This window comes from Camellia sinensis, unplaced genomic scaffold (genome assembly GCF_055761805.1).
Source record: "Camellia sinensis isolate YWXY unplaced genomic scaffold, ASM5576180v1 Unanchor13, whole genome shotgun sequence".
Classification (NCBI taxonomy): Eukaryota; Viridiplantae; Streptophyta; class Magnoliopsida; order Ericales; family Theaceae; genus Camellia; species Camellia sinensis.
This window is the reverse complement of record NW_028129009.1, coordinates 6,341,386-6,359,523: the sequence shown is the minus strand read 5'-3', so window position 1 is coordinate 6,359,523 and position 18,138 is coordinate 6,341,386.

Here is an 18,138-nt window from a genome sequence, read left to right as displayed (position 1 = left end):
ACATATCTGCCACTGTGCAGGAGAATCCGTATAGGTGTTCGAGTGTTCGAACCGTAACGCGCGAGAAATGGTAAGTAAACGCCGTATTTACATATCTGCCACTGTGCAGGAGAATCCGTATAGGTGTTCGAGTGTTCGAAACGTAACGCGCGAGAAATTGTAAGTAAACGCCGTATTTACATATCTGCCACTGTGCAGGAGAATCCGTATAGGTGTTCGAGTGTTCGAAACGTAACGCGCGAGAAATTGTTAGTAAACGCCGTATTTACATATCTGCCACTGTGCAGGAGAATTCGTATAGGTGTTCGAGTGTTCGAACTGTAATGCGCGAGAAATTGTAAGTAAACGCCGTATTTACATATCTGCCACTGTGCAGGAGAATCCGTATAGGTGTTCGAGTGTTCGAATCATAAGGCGTGAGAAATTGTAATTAAACGCCGTATTTACATATCTGCCACTATGCAGGAGAATCCGTATAGGTGTTCGAGTGTTCGAACCGTAACGCGCGAGAAATGGTAAGTAAACGCCGTATTTACATATCTGCCACTGTGCAGGAGAATCCGTATAGGTGTTCGAGTGTTCGAAACGTAACGCGCGAGAAATTTTAAGTAAACGCCGTATTTACAAATCTGCCACTGTGCAAGAGAATGCGTATTGGTGTTCGAATGTTCGAACCGTAACGCGGGAGAAATGATAAGTAAACGCCGTATTTACATATCTGCCACTGTGCAGGAGAATCCGTATAGGTGTTCGAGTGTTCGAATCGTAAGGCGTGAGAAATTGTAAGTAAACGTCGTATTTACATATCTGCCACTGTGTAGGAGATTCCGTATAGGTGTTCGAGTGTTCGAAACTTAACGCGCGAGAAATTGTTAGTAGACGCCGTATTTACATATCTGCCACTGTGCCGGAGAATTCGTATAGGGGTTCGAGTGTTCGAACCGTAATGCGCGAGAAATTGTAAGTAAACGCCGTATTTACATATCTGCCACTGTCCAGGAGAATCCGTATAGGTGTTCGAGTGTTCGAATCATAAGGCGTGAGAAATTGTAATTAAACGCCGTATTTACATATCTGCCACTATGCAGGAGAATCCGTATAGGTGTTCGAGTGTTCGAACCGTAACGCGCGAGAAATGGTAAGTAAACGCCGTATTTACATAGCTGCCACTGTGCAGGAGAATCCGTATAGGTGTTCGAGTGTTCGAAACGTAACGCGCCAGAAATTGTTAGTAAACACCGTATTTACATATCTGCAACTGTGCAGGAGAATTCGGATAGGTATTCGAGTGTTCGAACCGTAAGGCGCGAGAAATTGTAAGTAAACGCCGTATTTACATATCTGCCACTGTGCAGGAGAATCCGTATAGGTGTTCGAGTGTTCGAATCGTAAGGCGTTAGAAATTGTAATTAAACGCCGTATTTACATATCTGCCATTGTGCAGGAGAATCCGTATAGGTGTTCGATTGTTCGAACCGTAACGCGCGAGAAATGGTAAGTAAACGCCGTATTTACATATCTGCCACTGTGCAGGAGAATCCGTATAGGTGTTCGAGTGTTCGAAACGTAACGCGCGAGAAATTGTAAGTAAACGCCGTATTTACATATCTGCCACTGTGCAGGAGAATCCGTATAGGTGTTCGAGTGTTCGAAACGTAACGCGCGAGAAATTTTAAGTAAACGCCGTATTTACATGTCTGCCACTGTGCAGGAGAATGCGTATAGGTGTTCGAATGTTCGAACCGTAACGCGGGAGAAATTATAAGTAAACGCCGTATTTACATATCTGCCACTGTGCAGGAGAATCCGTATAGGTGTTCGAGTGTTCGAAACGTAACGTGTGAGAAATTGTAAGTAAACGCCGTATTTACATATCTGCCACTGTGCAGGAGAATCCGTATAGGTGTTCGAGTGTGTCAAACGTAACGCGCGAGAAATTGTAAGTAAACGCCGTATTTACATATCTGCCACTGTGCAGGAGAATCCGTATAGGTGTTCGAGTGTTCGAAACGTAACGCGCCAGAAATTGTAAGTAAACGCCGTATTTACATATCTGCCACTGTGCAGGAGAATCCGTATAAGTGTTCGAGTGTTCGAAACGTAACGCGCGAGAAATTTTAAGTAAAACGCCGTATTTACATATCTGCCACTGTGCAGGAGAATGCGTATAGGTGTTCGAATGTTCGAACCGTAACGCGGGAGAAATTATAAGTAAACGCCGTACTTACATATCTGCCACTGTGCAGGAGAATCCGTATAGGTGTTCGAGTGTTCGAAACGTAACGCGCCAGAAATTGTAAGTAAACGCCGTATTTACATATCTGCCACTGTGCAGGAGAATCCGTATAAGTGTTCGAGTGTTCGAAACGTAACGCGCGAGAAATTTTAAGTAAACGCCGTATTTACATATCTGCCACTGTACAGGAGAATGCGTATAGGTGTTCGAATGTTCGAACCGTAACGCGGGAGAAATTATAAGTAAACGCCGTACTTACATATCTGCCACTGTGCAGGAGAATCCGTATAGGTGTTCGAGTGTTCGAATCGTAAGGCGTGAGAAATTGTAAGTAAACGCCGTATTTACATATCTGCCACTGTGTAGGAGATTCCGTATAGGTGTTCGAGTGTTCGAAACGTAACGCGCAAGAAATTGTTAGTAAACGCCGTATTTACATATCAGCAACTGTGCAGGAGAATTCGGATAGGTGTTCGAGTGTTCGAACCGTAAGGCGCGAGAAATTGTAAGTAAACGCCGTATTTACATATCTGCCACTATGCAGGAGAATCCGTATAGGTGTTCGAGTGTTCGAATCGTAAGGCGTTAGAAATTGTAATTAAATGCCGTATTTACATATCTGCCATTGTGCAGGAGAATCCGTATAGGTGTTCGATTGTTCGAACCGTAACGCGCGAGAAATGGTAAGTAAACGCCGTATTTACATATCTGCCACTGTGCAGGAGAATCCGTATAGGTGTTCGAGTGTTCTAAACGTAACACGCGAGAAATTGTAAGTAAATGCCGTATTTACATATCTGCCACTATGCAGGAGAATCCGTATAGGTGTTCAAGTGTTCGAAACGTAACGCGCGAGAAATTTTAAGTAAACGCCGTATTTACATATCTGCCACTGTGCAGGAGAATGCGTATAGGTGTTCGAATGTTCGAACCGTAACGCGGGAGAAATTATAAGTAAACGCCGTATTTACATATCTGCCACTGTGCAGGAGAATCCGTATAGGTGTTCGAGTGTTCGAACCGTAACGCGCGAGAAATGGTAAGTAAACGCCGTATTTACATATCTGCCACTGTGCAGGAGAATCCGTATAGGTGTTCGAGTGTTCGAAATGTAACGCGCGAGAAATTGTAAGTAAACGCCGTATTTACATATCTGCCACTGTGCAGGAGAATCCGTATAGGTGTTCGAGTGTTCGAAACGTAACGCGCCAGAAATTGTAAGTAAACGCCGTATTTACATATCTGCCACTGTGCAGGGGAATCCGTATAGGTGTTCGAATGTTCGAACCGTAACGCGGGAGAAATTATAAGTAAACGCCGTATTTACATATCTGCCACTGTGCAGGAGAATTCGTATAGGTGTTCGAGTGTTCGAAACGTAACGCGTGAGAAATTGTAATTAGACGCCGTATTTACATATCTGCCACTGTGCAGGAGAATCCGTATAGGTGTTCGAGTGTGTGAAACGTAACGCGCGAGAAATTGTAAGTAAACACCGTATTTACATATCTGCCACGGTGCAGGAGAATACGTATAGGTGTTCGAGTGTTCGAAACGTAACGCGCCAGAAATTGTAAGTAAACGCCGTATTTACATATCTGCCACTGTGCAGGAGAATCCGTATAAGTGTTCGAGTGTTCGAAACGTAACGCGCGAGAAATTTTAAGTAAACGCCGTATTTACATATCTGCCACTGTGCAGGAGAATGCGTATAGGTGTTCGAATGTTCGAACCGTAACGCGGGAGAAATTATAAGTAAACGCCGTACTTACATATCTGCCACTGTGCAGGAGAATCCGTATAGGTGTTCGAGTGTTCAAATCGTAAGGCGTGAGAAATTGTAAGTAAACGCCGTATCTACATATCTGCCACTGTGTAGGAGATTCCGTATAGGTGTTCGAGTGTTCGAAACGTAACGCGCGAGAAATTGTTAGTAAACGCCGTATTTACATATCTGCCACTGTGCAGGAGAATTCGTATAGGTGTTCGAGTGTTCGAACCGTAAGGCGCGAGAAATTGTAAGTAAACGCCGTATTTACATATCTGCCACTGTGCAGGAAAATCCGTATAGGTGTTCTAGTGTTCGAATCGTAAGGCGTGAGAAATTGTAATTAAACGCCGTATTTACATATCTGCCACTGTGCAGGAGAATCCGTATAGGTGTTCGAGTGTTCGAACCGTAACGCGCGAGAAATGGTAAGTAAACGCCGTATTTACATATCTGCCACTGTGCAGGAGAATGCGTATAGGTGTTCGAATGTTCGAACCGTAACGCGGGAGAAATTATAAGTAAACGCCGTATTTACACATCTGCCACTGTGCAGGAGAATCCGTATAGGTGTTCGAGTGTTCGAATCGTAAGGCGTGAGAAATTGTAAGTAAACGCCGTATTTACATATCTGCCACTGTGTAGGAGATTCCGTATAGGTGTTCGAGTGTTCGAAACGTAACGCGCAAGAAATTGTTAGTAAATGCCGTATTTACATATCAGCAACTGTGCAGGAGAATTCGGATAGGTGTTCGAGTGTTCGAACCGTAAGGCGCGAGAAATTGTAATAAAACGCCGTATTTACATATCTGCCACTGTGCAGGAGAATCCGTATAGGTGTTCGAGTGTTCGAATCGTAAGGCGTTAGAAATTGTAATTAAACGCCGTATTTACATATCTGCCATTGTGCAGGAGAATCCGTATAGGTGTTCGATTGTTCGAACCGTAACGCGCGAGAAATGGTAAGTAAATGCCGTATTTACATATCTGCCACTGTGCAGGAGAATCCGTATAGGTGTTCGAGTGTTCCAAACGTAACGCGCGAGAAATTGTAAGTAAATGCCGTATTTACATATCTGCCACTGTGCAGGAGAATCCGTATAGGTGTTCAAGTGTTCGAAACGTAACGCGCGAGAAATTTTAAGTAAACGCCGTATTTACATATCTGCCACTGTGCAGGAGAATGCGTATAGGTGTTCGAATGTTCGAACCGTAACGCGGGAGAAATTATAAGTAAACGCCGTATTTACATATCTGCCACTGTGCAGGAGAATCCGTATTGGTGTTCGAGTGTTCGAATCGTAAGGCGTGAGAAATTGTAATTAAACGCCGTATTTACATATCTGCCACTGTGCAGGAGAATCCGTATAGGTGTTCGAGTGTTCGAACCGTAACGCGCGAGAAATGGTAAGTAAACGCCGTATTTACATATCTGCCACTGTGCAGGAGAATCCGTATAGGTGTTCGAGTGTTCGAAACGTAACGCGCGAGAAATTGTAAGTAAACGCCGTATTTACATATCTGCCACTATGCAGGAGAATCCGTATAGGTGTTCGAGTGTTCGAAACGTAACGCGCCAGAAATTGTAAGTAAACGCCGTATTTACATATCTGCCACTGTGCAGGGGAATCCGTATAGGTGTTCGAATGTTCGAACCGTAACGCGGGAGAAATTATAAGTAAACGCCGTATTTACATATCTGCCACTGTGCAGGAGAATTCGTATAGGTGTTCGAGTGTTCGAAACGTAACGCGTGAGAAATTGTAATTAAACGCCGTATTTACATATCTGCCACTGTGCAGGAGAATCCGTATAGGTGTTCGAGTGTGTGAAACGTAACGCGCGAGAAATTGTAAGTAAACGCCGTATTTACATATCTGCCACTGTGCAGGAGAATACGTATAGGTGTTCGAGTGTTCGAAACGTAACGCGCCAGAAATTGTAAGTAAACGCCGTATTTACATATCTGCCACTGTGCAGGAGAATCCGTATAAGTGTTCGAGTGTTCGAAACGTAACGCGCGAGAAATTTTAAGTAAACGCCGTATTTACATATCTGCCACTGTGCAGGAGAATGCGTATAGGTGTTCGAATGTTCGAACCGTAACGCGGGAGAAATTATAAGTAAACGCCGTACTTACATATCTGCCACTGTGCAGGAGAATCCGTATAGGTGTTCGAGTGTTCAAATCGTAAGGCGTGAGAAATTGTAAGTAAACGCCGTATTTACATATCTGCCACTGTGTAGGAGATTCCGTATAGGTGTTCGAGTGTTCGAAACGTAACGCGCGAGAAATTGTTAGTAAACGCCGTATTTACATATCTGCCACTGTGCAGGAGAATTCGTATAGGTGTTCGAGTGTTCGAACCGTAAGGCGCGAGAAATTGTAAGTAAACGCCGTATTTACATATCTGCCACCGTGCAGGAGAATCCGTATAGGTGTTCTAGTGTTCGAATCGTAAGGCGTGAGAAATTGTAATTAAACGCCGTATTTACATATCTGCCACTGTGCAGGAGAATCCGTATAGGTGTTCGAGTGTTCGAACCGTAACGCGCGAGAAATGGTAAGTAAACGCCGTATTTACAGATCTGCCACTGTACAGGAGAATGCGTATAGGTGTTCGAATGTTCGAACCGTAACGCGGGAGAAATTATAAGTAAACGCCGTATTTACACATCTGCCACTGTGCAGGAGAATCCGTATAGGTGTTCGAGTGTTCGAATCGTAAGGCGTGAGAAATTGTAAGTAAACGCCGTATTTACATATCTGCCACTGTGCAGGAGAATCCGTATAGGTGTTCGAGTGTTCGAAACGTAACGCGCAAGAAATTGTAAGTAAACACCGTATTTACATATCTGCCACTGTGCAGGAGAATCCGTATAGGTGCTCGAGTGTTCGAAACGTAACGCGCGAGAAATTGTTGGTAAACGCCGTATTTACATATCTGCCACTGTGCAGGAAAATCCGTATAGGTGTTCGAGTGTGTGAAACGTAACGCGCGAGAAATTGTAAGTAAACGCCGTATTTACATATCTGCCACTGTGCCGGATAATCCGTATAGGTGTTCGAGTGTTCGAAACGTAACGCGCCAGAAATTTTAAGTAAACGCCGTATTTGCATATCTGCCACTGTGCAGGAGAATCCGTATAGGTGTTCGAGTGTTCGAAACGTAACGCGTGAGAAATTGTAAGTAAACGCCGTATTTACATATCTGCCACTGTGCAGGAGAATCCGTATAGTTGTTCGAGTGTGTGAAACGTAACGCGCGAGAAATTGTAAGTAAACGCCGTATTTACATATCTGCCACTGTGCAGGAGAATCCGTATAGGTGTTCTAGTGTTCGAAACGTAACGCGCCAGAAATTGTAAGTAAACGCCGTATTTACATATCTGCCACTGTGCAGGAGAATGCGTATAGGTGTTCGAATGTTCGAACCGTAACGCGGGAGAAATTATAAGTAAACGCCGTATTTACATATCTGCCACTGTGCAGGAGAATCCGTATAGGTGTTCGAGTGTTCGAATCGTAAGGCGTGAGAAATTGTAAGTAAACGTCGTATTTACATATCGGCCACTGTGCAGGAGAATCCGTATAGGTGTTCGAGTGTTCGAAACGTAACGCGCGAGAAATTGTAAGTAAACGCCGTATTTACATATCTGCCACTGTGCAGGAGAATCCGTATAGGTGTTCGAGTGTTCGAAACGTAACGCGCCAGAAATTGTAAGTAAACGCCGTATTTACATATCTGCCACTGTGCAGGAGAATCCGTATAGGTGTTCGAGTGTTCGAATCATAAGGCGTGAGAAATTGTAATTAAACGCCGTATTTACATATCTGCCACTATGCAGGAGAATCCGTATAGGTGTTCGAGTGTTCGAACCGTAACGCGCGAGAAATGGTAAGTAAACGCCGTATTTACATATCTGCCACTGTGCAGGAGAATCCGTATAGGTGTTCGAGTGTTCGAAACGTAACGCGCGAGAAATTTTAAGTAAACGCCGCATTTACATATCTGCCACTGTGCAGGAGAATGCGTATAGGTGTTCGAATGTTCGAACCGTAACGCGGGAGAAATTATAAATAAACGCCGTATTTACATATCTGCCACTGTGCAGGAGAATCTGTATAGGTGTTCGAGTGTTCGAATCGTAAGGCGTGAGAAATTGTAAGTAAACGTCGTATTTACATATCTGCCACTGTGTAGGAGATTCCGTATAGGTGTTCGAGTGTTCGAAACGTAACGCGCGAGAAATTGTTAGTAGACGCCGTATTTACATATCTGCCACTGTGCCGGAGAATTCGTATAGGTGTTCGAGTGTTCGAACCGTAATGCGCGAGAAATTGTAAGTAAACGCCGTATTTACATATCTGCCACTGTGCAGGAGAATCCGTATAGGTGTTCGAGTGTTCGAATCATAAGGCGTGAGAAATTGTAATTAAACGCCGTATTTACATATCTGCCACTATGCAGGAGAATCCGTATAGGTGTTCGAGTGTTCGAACCGTAACGCGCGAGAAATGGTAAGTAAACGCCGTATTTACATAGCTGCCACTGTGCAGGAGAATCCGTATAGGTGTTCGAGTGTTCGAAACGTAACGCGCGAGAAATTGTTAGTAAACGCCGTATTTACATATCTGCAACTGTGCAGGAGAATTCGGATAGGTGTTCGAGTGTTCGAACCGTAAGGCGCGAGAAATTGTAAGTAAACGCCGTATTTACATATCTGCCACAGTGCAGGAGAATCCGTATAGGTGTTCGAGTGTTCGAATCGTAAGGCGTTAGAAATTGTAATTAAACGCCGTATTTACATATCTGCCATTGTGCAGGAGAATCCGTATAGGTGTTCGATTGTTCGAACCGTAACGCGCGAGAAATGGTAAGTAAACGCCGTATTTACATAGCTGCCACTGTGCGGGAGAATCCGTATAGGTGTTCGAGTGTTCGAAACGTAACGCGCGAGAAATTGTAAGTAAACGCCGTATTTACATATCTGCCACTGTGCAGGAGAATCCGTATAGGTGTTCGAGTGTTCGAAACGTAACGCGCGACAAATTTTAAGTAAACGCCGTATTTACATATCTGCCACTGTGCAGGACAATGCGTATAGGTGTTCGAATGTTCGAACCGTAACGCGGGAGAAATTATAAGTAAACGCCGTACTTACATATCTGCCACTGTGCAGGAGAATCCGTATAGGTGTTCGAGTGTTCGAATCGTAATGCGTGAGAAATTGTAAGTAAACGCCGTATTTACATATCTGCCACTGTGTAGCAGATTCCGTATAGGTGTTCGAGTGTTCGAAACGTAACGCGCGAGAAATTGTTAGTAAACGCCGTATTTACATATCTGCAACTGTGCAGGAGAATTCGGATAGGTGTTCGAGTGTTCGAACCGTAAGGCGCGATAAATTGTAAGTAAAGGCCGTATTTACATATCTGCCACTGTGCAGGAGAATCCGTATAGGTGTTCGAGTGTTCGAATCGTAAGGCGTTAGAAATTGTAATTAAACGCCGTATTTACATATCTGCCATTGTGCAGGAGAATCCGTATAGGTGTTCGATTGTTCGAACCGTAACGCGCGAGAAATGGTAAGTAAACGCCGTATTTACATATCTGCCACTGTGCAGGAGAATCCGTATAGGTGTTCGAGTGTTCGAACCGTAACGCGCGAGAAATTGTAAGTAAACGCCGTATTTACATATCTGCCACTGTGCAGGAGAATCCGTATAGGTGTTCGAGTGTTCGAAACGTAACGCGCGAGAAATTTTAAGTAAACGCCGTATTTACATATCTGCCACTGTGCAGGAGAATGCGTATAGGTGTTCGAATGTTTGAACCGTAACGCGGGAGAAATTATAAGTAAACGCCGTATTTACATATCTGCCACTGTGCAGGAGAATCCGTATCGGTGTTCGAGTGTTCGAATCGTAAGGCGTGAGAAATTGTAATTAAACGCCGTATTTACATATCTGCCACTGTGCAGGAGAATCCGTATAGGCGTTCGAGTGTTCGAACCGTAACGCGCGAGAAATGGTAAGTAAACGCCGTATTTACATATCTGCCACTGTGCAGGAGAATCCGTATAGGTGTTCGAGTGTTCGAAACGTAACGCGCGAGAAATTGTAAGTAAACACCGTATTTACATATCTGCCACTGTGCAGGAGAATCCGTATAGGTGTTCGAGTGTTCGAAACGTAACGCCCAGAAATTGTAAGTAAACGCCGTATTTATATATCTGCCACTGTGCAGGAGAATCCGTATAGGTGTTCGAATGTTCGAACCGTAACGCGGGAGAAATTATAAGTAAACGCCGTATTTACATATCTGCCACTGTGCAGGAGAATCCGTATAGGTGTTCGAGTGTTCGAAACGTAACGCGTGAGAAATTGTAAGTAAACGCCGTATTTACATATCTGCCACTGTGCAGGAGAATCCGTATAGGTGTTCGAGTGTGTGAAACGTAACGCGCGAGAAATTGTAAGTAAACGCCGTATTTACATATCTGCCACTGTGCTGGAGAATCCGTATAGGTGTTCGAGTGTTCGAAACGTAACGCGCCAGAAATTGTAAGTAAACGCCGTATTTACATATCTGCCACTGTGCAGGAGAATCCGTATAAGTGTTCGAGTGTTCGAAACGTAACGCGCGAGAAATTTTAAGTAAACGCCGTATTTACATATCTGCCACTGTGCAGGAGAATGCGTATAGGTGTTCGAGTGTTCAAATCGTAAGGCGTGAGAAATTGTAAGTAAACGCCGTATTTACATATCTGCCACTGTGTAGGAGATTCCGTATAGGTGTTCGAGTGTTCGAAACGTAACGCGCGAGAAATTGTTAGTAAACGCCGTATTTACATATCTGCCACTGTGCAGGATAATTCGTATAGGTGTTCGAGTGTTCGAACCGTAAGGCGCGAGAAATTGTAAGTAAACGCCGTATTTACATATCTGCCACTGTGCAGGAGAATCCGTATAGGTGTTCTAGTGTTCGAATCGTAAGGCGTGAGAAATTGTAATTAAACGCCGTATTTACATATCTGCCACTGTGTAGGAGAATCCGTATAGGTGTTCGATTGTTCGAACCGTAACGCGCGAGAAATGGTAAGTAAACGCCGTATTTACATATCTGCCACTGTGCAGTAGAATCCGTATAGGTGTTCGAGTGTTCGAAACGTAACGCGCGAGAAATTGTAAGTAAACGCCGTATTTACATATCTGCCACTGTGCAGGAGAATCCGTATAGGTGTTCGAGTGTTCGAAACGTAACGCGCGAGAAATTTTAAGTAAACGCCGTATTTACATATCTGCCACTGTGCAGGAGAATGCGTATAGGTGTTCGAATGTTCGAACCGTAACGCGGGAGAAATTATAAGCAAACGCCGTATTTACATATCTGCCACTGTGCAGGAGAATCCGTATTGGTGTTCGAGTGTTCGAATCGTAAGGTGTGAGAAATTGTAATTAAACGCCGTATTTACATATCTGCCACTGTGCAGGAGAATCCGTATAGGTGTTCGAGTGTTCGAACCGTAACGCGCGAGAAATGGTAAGTAAACGCCGTATTTACATATCTGCCACTGTGCAGGAGAATCCGTATAGGTGTTCGAGTGTTCGAAACGTAACGCGCGAGAAATTGTAAGTAAACGCCGTATTTACATATCTGCCACTGTGCAGGAGAATCCGTATAGGTGTTCGAGTGTGTGAAACGTAACGCGCGAGAAATTGTAAGTAAACGCCGTATTTACATATCTGCCACTGTGCTGGAGAATCCGTATAGGTGTTCGAGTGTTCGAAACGTAACGCGCCAGAAATTGTAAGTAAACGCCGTATTTACATATCTGCCACTGTGCAGGAGAATCCGTATAAGTGTTCGAGTGTTCGAAACGTAACGCGCGAGAAATTTTAAGTAAACGCCGTATTTACATATCTGCCACTGTGCAGGAGAATGCGTATAGGTGTTCGAGTGTTCAAATCGTAAGGCGTGAGAAATTGTAAGTAAACGCCGTATTTACATATCTGCCACTGTGTAGGAGATTCCGTATAGGTGTTCGAGTGTTCGAAACGTAACGCGCGAGAAATTGTTAGTAAACGCCGTATTTACATATCTGCCACTGTGCAGGATAATTCGTATAGGTGTTCGAGTGTTCGAACCGTAAGGCGCGAGAAATTGTAAGTAAACGCCGTATTTACATATCTGCCACTGTGCAGGAGAATCCGTATAGGTGTTCTAGTGTTCGAATCGTAAGGCGTGAGAAATTGTAATTAAACGCCGTATTTACATATCTGCCACTGTGCAGGAGAATCCGTATAGGTGTTCGATTGTTCGAACCGTAACGCGGGAGAAATGGTAAGTAAACGCCGTATTTACATATCTGCCACTGTGCAGTAGAATCCGTATAGGTGTTCGAGTGTTCGAAACGTAACGCGCGAGAAATTGTAAGTAAACGCCGTATTTACATATCTGCCACTGTGCAGGAGAATCCGTATAGGTGTTCGAGTGTTCGAAACGTAACGCGCGAGAAATTTTAAGTAAACGCCGTATTTACATATCTGCCACTGTGCAGGAGAATGCGTATAGGTGTTCGAATGTTCGAACCGTAACGCGGGAGAAATTATAAGTAAACGCCGTATTTACATATCTGCCACTGTGCAGGAGAATCCGTATTAGTGTTCGAGTGTTCGAATCGTAAGGCGTGAGAAATTATAATTAAACGCCGTATTTACATATCTGCCACTGTGCAGGAGAATCCGTATAGGTGTTCGAGTGTTCGAACCGTAACGCGCGAGAAATGGTAAGTAAACGCCGTATTTACATATCGGCCACTGTGCAGGAGAATCCGTATAGGTGTTCGAGTGTTCGAAACGTAACGCGCGAGAAATTGTAAGTAAACGCCGTATTTACATATCTGCCACTGTGCAGGAGAATCCGTATAGGTGTTCGAGTGTTCGAAACGTAACGCGCCAGAAATTGTAAGTAAACGCCGTATTTACATATCTGCCACTGTGCAGGAGAATCCGTATAGGTGTTCGAGTGTTCGAAACGTAACGCGCGAGAAATTGTAAGTAAACGCCGTATTTACATATCTGCCACTGTGCAGGAGAATCCGTATAGGTGTTCGAGTGTTCGAAACGTAACGCCCAGAAATTGTAAGTAAACGCCGTATTTATATATCTGCCACTGTGCAGGAGAATCCGTATAGGTGTTCGAATGTTCGAACCGTAACGCGGGAGAAATTATAAGTAAACGCCGTATTTACATATCTGCCACTGTGCAGGAGAATCCGTATAGGTGTTCGAGTGTTCGAAACGTAACGCGTGAGAAATTGTAAGTAAACGCCGTATTTAAATATCTGCCACTGTGCAGGAGAATCCGTATAGGTGTTCGAGTGTGTGAAACGTAACGCGCGAGAAATTGTAAGTAAACGCCGTATTTACATATCTGCCACTGTGCTGGAGAATTCGTATAGGTGTTCGAGTGTTCGAAACGTAACGCGCCAGAAATTGTAAGTAAACGCCGTATTTACATATCTGCCACTGTGCAGGAGAATCCGTATAAGTGTTCGAGTGTTCGAAACGTAACGCGCGAGAAATTTTAAGTAAACGCCGTATTTACATATCTGCCACTGTGCAGGAGAATGCGTATAGGTGTTCGAATGTTCGAACCGTAACGCGGGAGAAATTATAAGTAAACGCCGTACTTACATATCTGCCACTGTGTAGGAGAATCCGTATAGGTGTTCGAGTGTTCAAATCGTAAGGCGTGAGAAATTGTAAGTAAACGCCGTATTTACATATCTGCCACTGTGTAGGAGATTCCGTATAGGTGTTCGAGTGTTCGAAACGTAACGCGCGAGAAATTGTTAGTAAACGCCGTATTTACATATCTGCCACTGTGCAGGATAATTCGTATAGGTGTTTGAGTGTTCGAACCGTAAGGCGCGAGAAATTGTAAGTAAACGCCGTATTTACATATCTGCCACTGTGCAGGAGAATCCGTATAGGTGTTCTAGTGTTCGAATCGTAAGGCGTGAGAAATTGTAATTAAACGCCGTATTTACGTATCTGCCACTGTGCAGGAGAATCCGTATAGGTGTTCGATTGTTCGAACCGTAACGCGCGAGAAATGGTAAGTAAACACCGTATTTACATATCTGCCACTGTGCAGGAGAATCCGTATAGGTGTTCGAGTGTTCGAAACGTAACGCGCGAGAAATTGTAAGTAAACGCCGTATTTACATATCTGCCACTGTGCAGGAGAATCCGTATAGGTGTTCGAGTGTTCGAAACGTAACGCGCGAGAAATTTTAAGTAAACGCCGTATTTACATATCTGCCACTGTGCAGGAGAATGCGTATAGGTGTTCGAATGTTCGAACCGTAACGCGGGAGAAATTATAAGTAAACGCCGTATTTACATATCTGCCACTGTGCAGGAGAATCCGTATTGGTGTTCGAGTGTTCGAATCGTAAGGCGTGAGAAATTGTAATTAAACGCCGTATTTACATATCTGCCACTGTGCAGGAGAATCCGTATAGGTGTTCGAGTGTTCGAACCGTAACGCGCGAGAAATGGTAAGTAAACGCCGTATTTACATATCTGCCACTGTGCAGGAGAATCCGTATAGGTGTTCGAGTGTTCGAAACGTAACGCGCGAGAAATTGTAAGTAAACGCCGTATTTACATATCTGCCACTGTGCAGGAGAATCCGTATAGGTGTTCGAGTGTTCGAAACGTAACGCGCCAGAAATTGTAAGTAAACGCCGTATTTACATATCTGCCACTGTGCAGGAGAATGCGTATAGGTGTTCGAATGTTCGAACCGTAACGCGGGAGAAATTATAAGTAAACGCCGTATTTACATATCTGCCACTGTGCAGGAGAATTCGTATAGGTGTTCGAGTGTTCGAAACGTAACGCGTGAGAAATTGTAAGTAAACGCCGTATTTACATATCAGCCACTATGCAGGAGAATCCGTATAGGTGTTCGAGTGTGTGAAACGTAACGCGCGAGAAATTGTAAGTAAACGCCGTATTTACATATCTGCCACTGTGCAGGAGAATACGTATAGGTGTTCGAGTGTTCGAAACGTAACGCGCCAGAAATTGTAAGTAAACGCCGTATTTACATATCTGCCACTGTGCAGGAGAATCCGTATAAGTGTTCGAGTGTTCGAAACGTAACGCGCGAGAAATTTTAAGTAAACGCCGTATTTACATATCTGCCACTGTGCAGGAGAATGCGTATAGGTGTTCGAATGTTCGAACCGTAACGCGGGAGAAATTATAAGTAAACGCCGTATTTACATATCTGCCACTGTGTAGGAGAATTCGTATAGGTGTTCGAGTGTTCGAAACGTAACGCGTGAGAAATTGTAAGTAAACGCCGTATTTACATATCTGCCACTGTGCAGGAGAATCCGTATAGGTGTTCGAGTGTGTGAAACGTAACGCGCGAGAAATTGTAAGTAAACGCCGTATTTACATATCTGCCACTGTGCAGGAGAATACGTATAGGTGTTCGAGTGTTCGAAACGTAACGCGCCAGAAATTGTAAGTATAGCCGTATTTACATATCTGCCACTGTGCAGGAGAATCCGTATAGGTGTTCGAGTGTTCGAAACGTAACGCGCGAGAAATTTTAAGTAAACGCCGTATTTACATATCTGCCACTGTGCAAGAGAATGCGTATAGGGGTTCGAATGTTCGAACCGTAACGCGGGAGAAATTATAAGTAAACGCCGTACTTACATATCTGCCACTGTGCAGGAGAATCCGTATAGGTGTTCGAGTGTTCAAATCGTAAGGCGTGAGAAATTGTAAGTAAACACCGTATTTACATATCTGCCACTGTGTAGGAGATTCCGTATAGGTGTTCGAGTGTTCGAAACGTAACGCGCGAGAAATTGTTAGTAAACGCCGTATTTACATATCTGCCACTGTGCAGGAGAATTCGTATAGGTGTTCGAGTGTTCGAACCGGAAGGCGCGAGAAATTGTAAGTAAACGCTGTATTTACATATCTGCCACTGTGCAGGAGAATCCATATAGGTGTTCTAGTGTTCGAATCGTAAGGCGTGAGAAATTGTAATTAAACGCCGTATTTACATATCTGCCACTGTGCAGGAGAATCCGTATAGGTGTTCGAGTGTTCGAACCGTAACGCGCGAGAAATGGTAAGTAAACGCCGTATTTACATATCTGCCACTGTGCAGGAGAATGCGTATAGGTGTTCGAGTGTTCGAATCATAAGGCGTGAGAAATTGTAATTAAACGCCGTATTTACATATCTGCCACTATGCAGGAGAATCCGTATAGGTGTTCGAGTGTTCGAACCGTAACGCGCGAGAAATGGTAAGTAAACGCCGTATTTACATATCTGCCACTATGCAGGAGAATCCGTATAGGTGTTCGAGTGTTCGAAACGTAACGCGCGAGAAATTGTAAGTAAACGCCGTATTTACATATCTGCCACTGTGCAGGAGAATCCGTATAGGTGTCCGAGTGTTCGAAACGTAACGCGCGAGAAATTTTAAGTAAACGCCGTATTTACATATCTGCCACTGTGCAGGAGAATGCGTATAGGTGTTCGAATGTTCGAACCGTAACGCGGGAGAAATTATAAGTAAACGCCGTATTTACATATCTGCCACTGTGCAGGAGAATCCGTATAGGTGTTCGAGTGTTCGAAACGTAACCCGTGAGAAATTGTAAGTAAACGCCGTATTTACATATCTGCCACTGTGCAGGAGAATCCGTATAGGTGTTCGAGTGTGTGAAACGTAACGCGCGAGAAATTGTAAGTAAACGCCGTATTTACATATCTGCCACTGTGCAGGAGAATCCGTATAGGTGTTCGAGTGTTCGAAACGTAACGAGCCAGAAATTGTAAGTAAACGCCGTATTTACATATCTGCCACTGTGGAGGAGAATGCGTATAGGTGTTCGAATGTTCGAACCGTAACGCGGGAGAAATTATAAGTAAACGCCGTATTTACATATCTGCCACTATGCAGGAGAATCCGTATAGGTGTTCGAGTGTTCGAATCGTAAGGCGTGAGAAATTGTATGTAAACGTCGTATTTACATATCTGCCACTGTGTAGGAGATTCCGTATAGGTGTTCGAGTGTTCGAAACGTAACGCGCGAGAAATTGTTAGTAAACGCCGTATTTACATATCTGCCACTGTGCAGGAGAATTCGTATAGGTGTTCGAGTGTTCGAACCGTAATGCGCGAGAAATTATAAGTAAACGCCGTATTTACATATCTGCCACTGTGCAGGAGAATCCGTATAGGTGTTCGAGTGTTTGAATCATAAGGCGTGAGAAATTGTAATTAAACGCCGTATTTACATATCTGCCACTATGCAGGAGAATCCGTATAGGTGTTCGAGTGTTCGAACCGTAACGCGCGAGAAATGGTAAGTAAACGCCGTATTTACATATCTGCCACTGTGCTGGAGAATCCGTATAGGTGTTCGAGTGTTCGAAACGTAACGCGCGAGAAATTTTAAGTAAACGCCGTATTTACATATCTGCCACTGTGCAGGAGAATGCGTATAGGTGTTCGAATGTTCGAACCGTAACGCGGGAGAAATTATAAGTAAACGCCGTATTTACATATCTGCCACTGTGCAGGAGAATCCGTATAGGTGTTCGAGTGTTCGAATCGTAAGGCGTGAGAAATTGTAAGTAAACGTCGTATTTACGTATCTGCCACTGTGTAGGAGATTCCGTATAGATGTTCGAGTGTTCGAAACGTAACGCGCGAGAAATTGTTAGTAAACGCCGTATTTACATATCTGCCACTGTGCAGGAGAATTCGTACAGGTGTTCGAGTGTTCGAACCGTAATGCGCGAGAAATTAAAGTAAACGCCGTATTTACATATCTGCCACTGTGCAGGAGAATCCGTATAGGTGTTCGTGTGTTCGAATCATAAGGCGTGAGAAATTGTAATTAAACACCGTATTTACATATCTGCCACTATCCAGGAGAATCCGTATAGGTGTTCGAGTGTTCGAACCGTAACGCGCGAGAAATGGTAAGTAAACGCCGTATTTACATATCTGCCACTGTGCAGGAGAATCCGTATAGGTGTTCGAGTGTTCGAAACGTAACGCGCGAGAAATTTTAA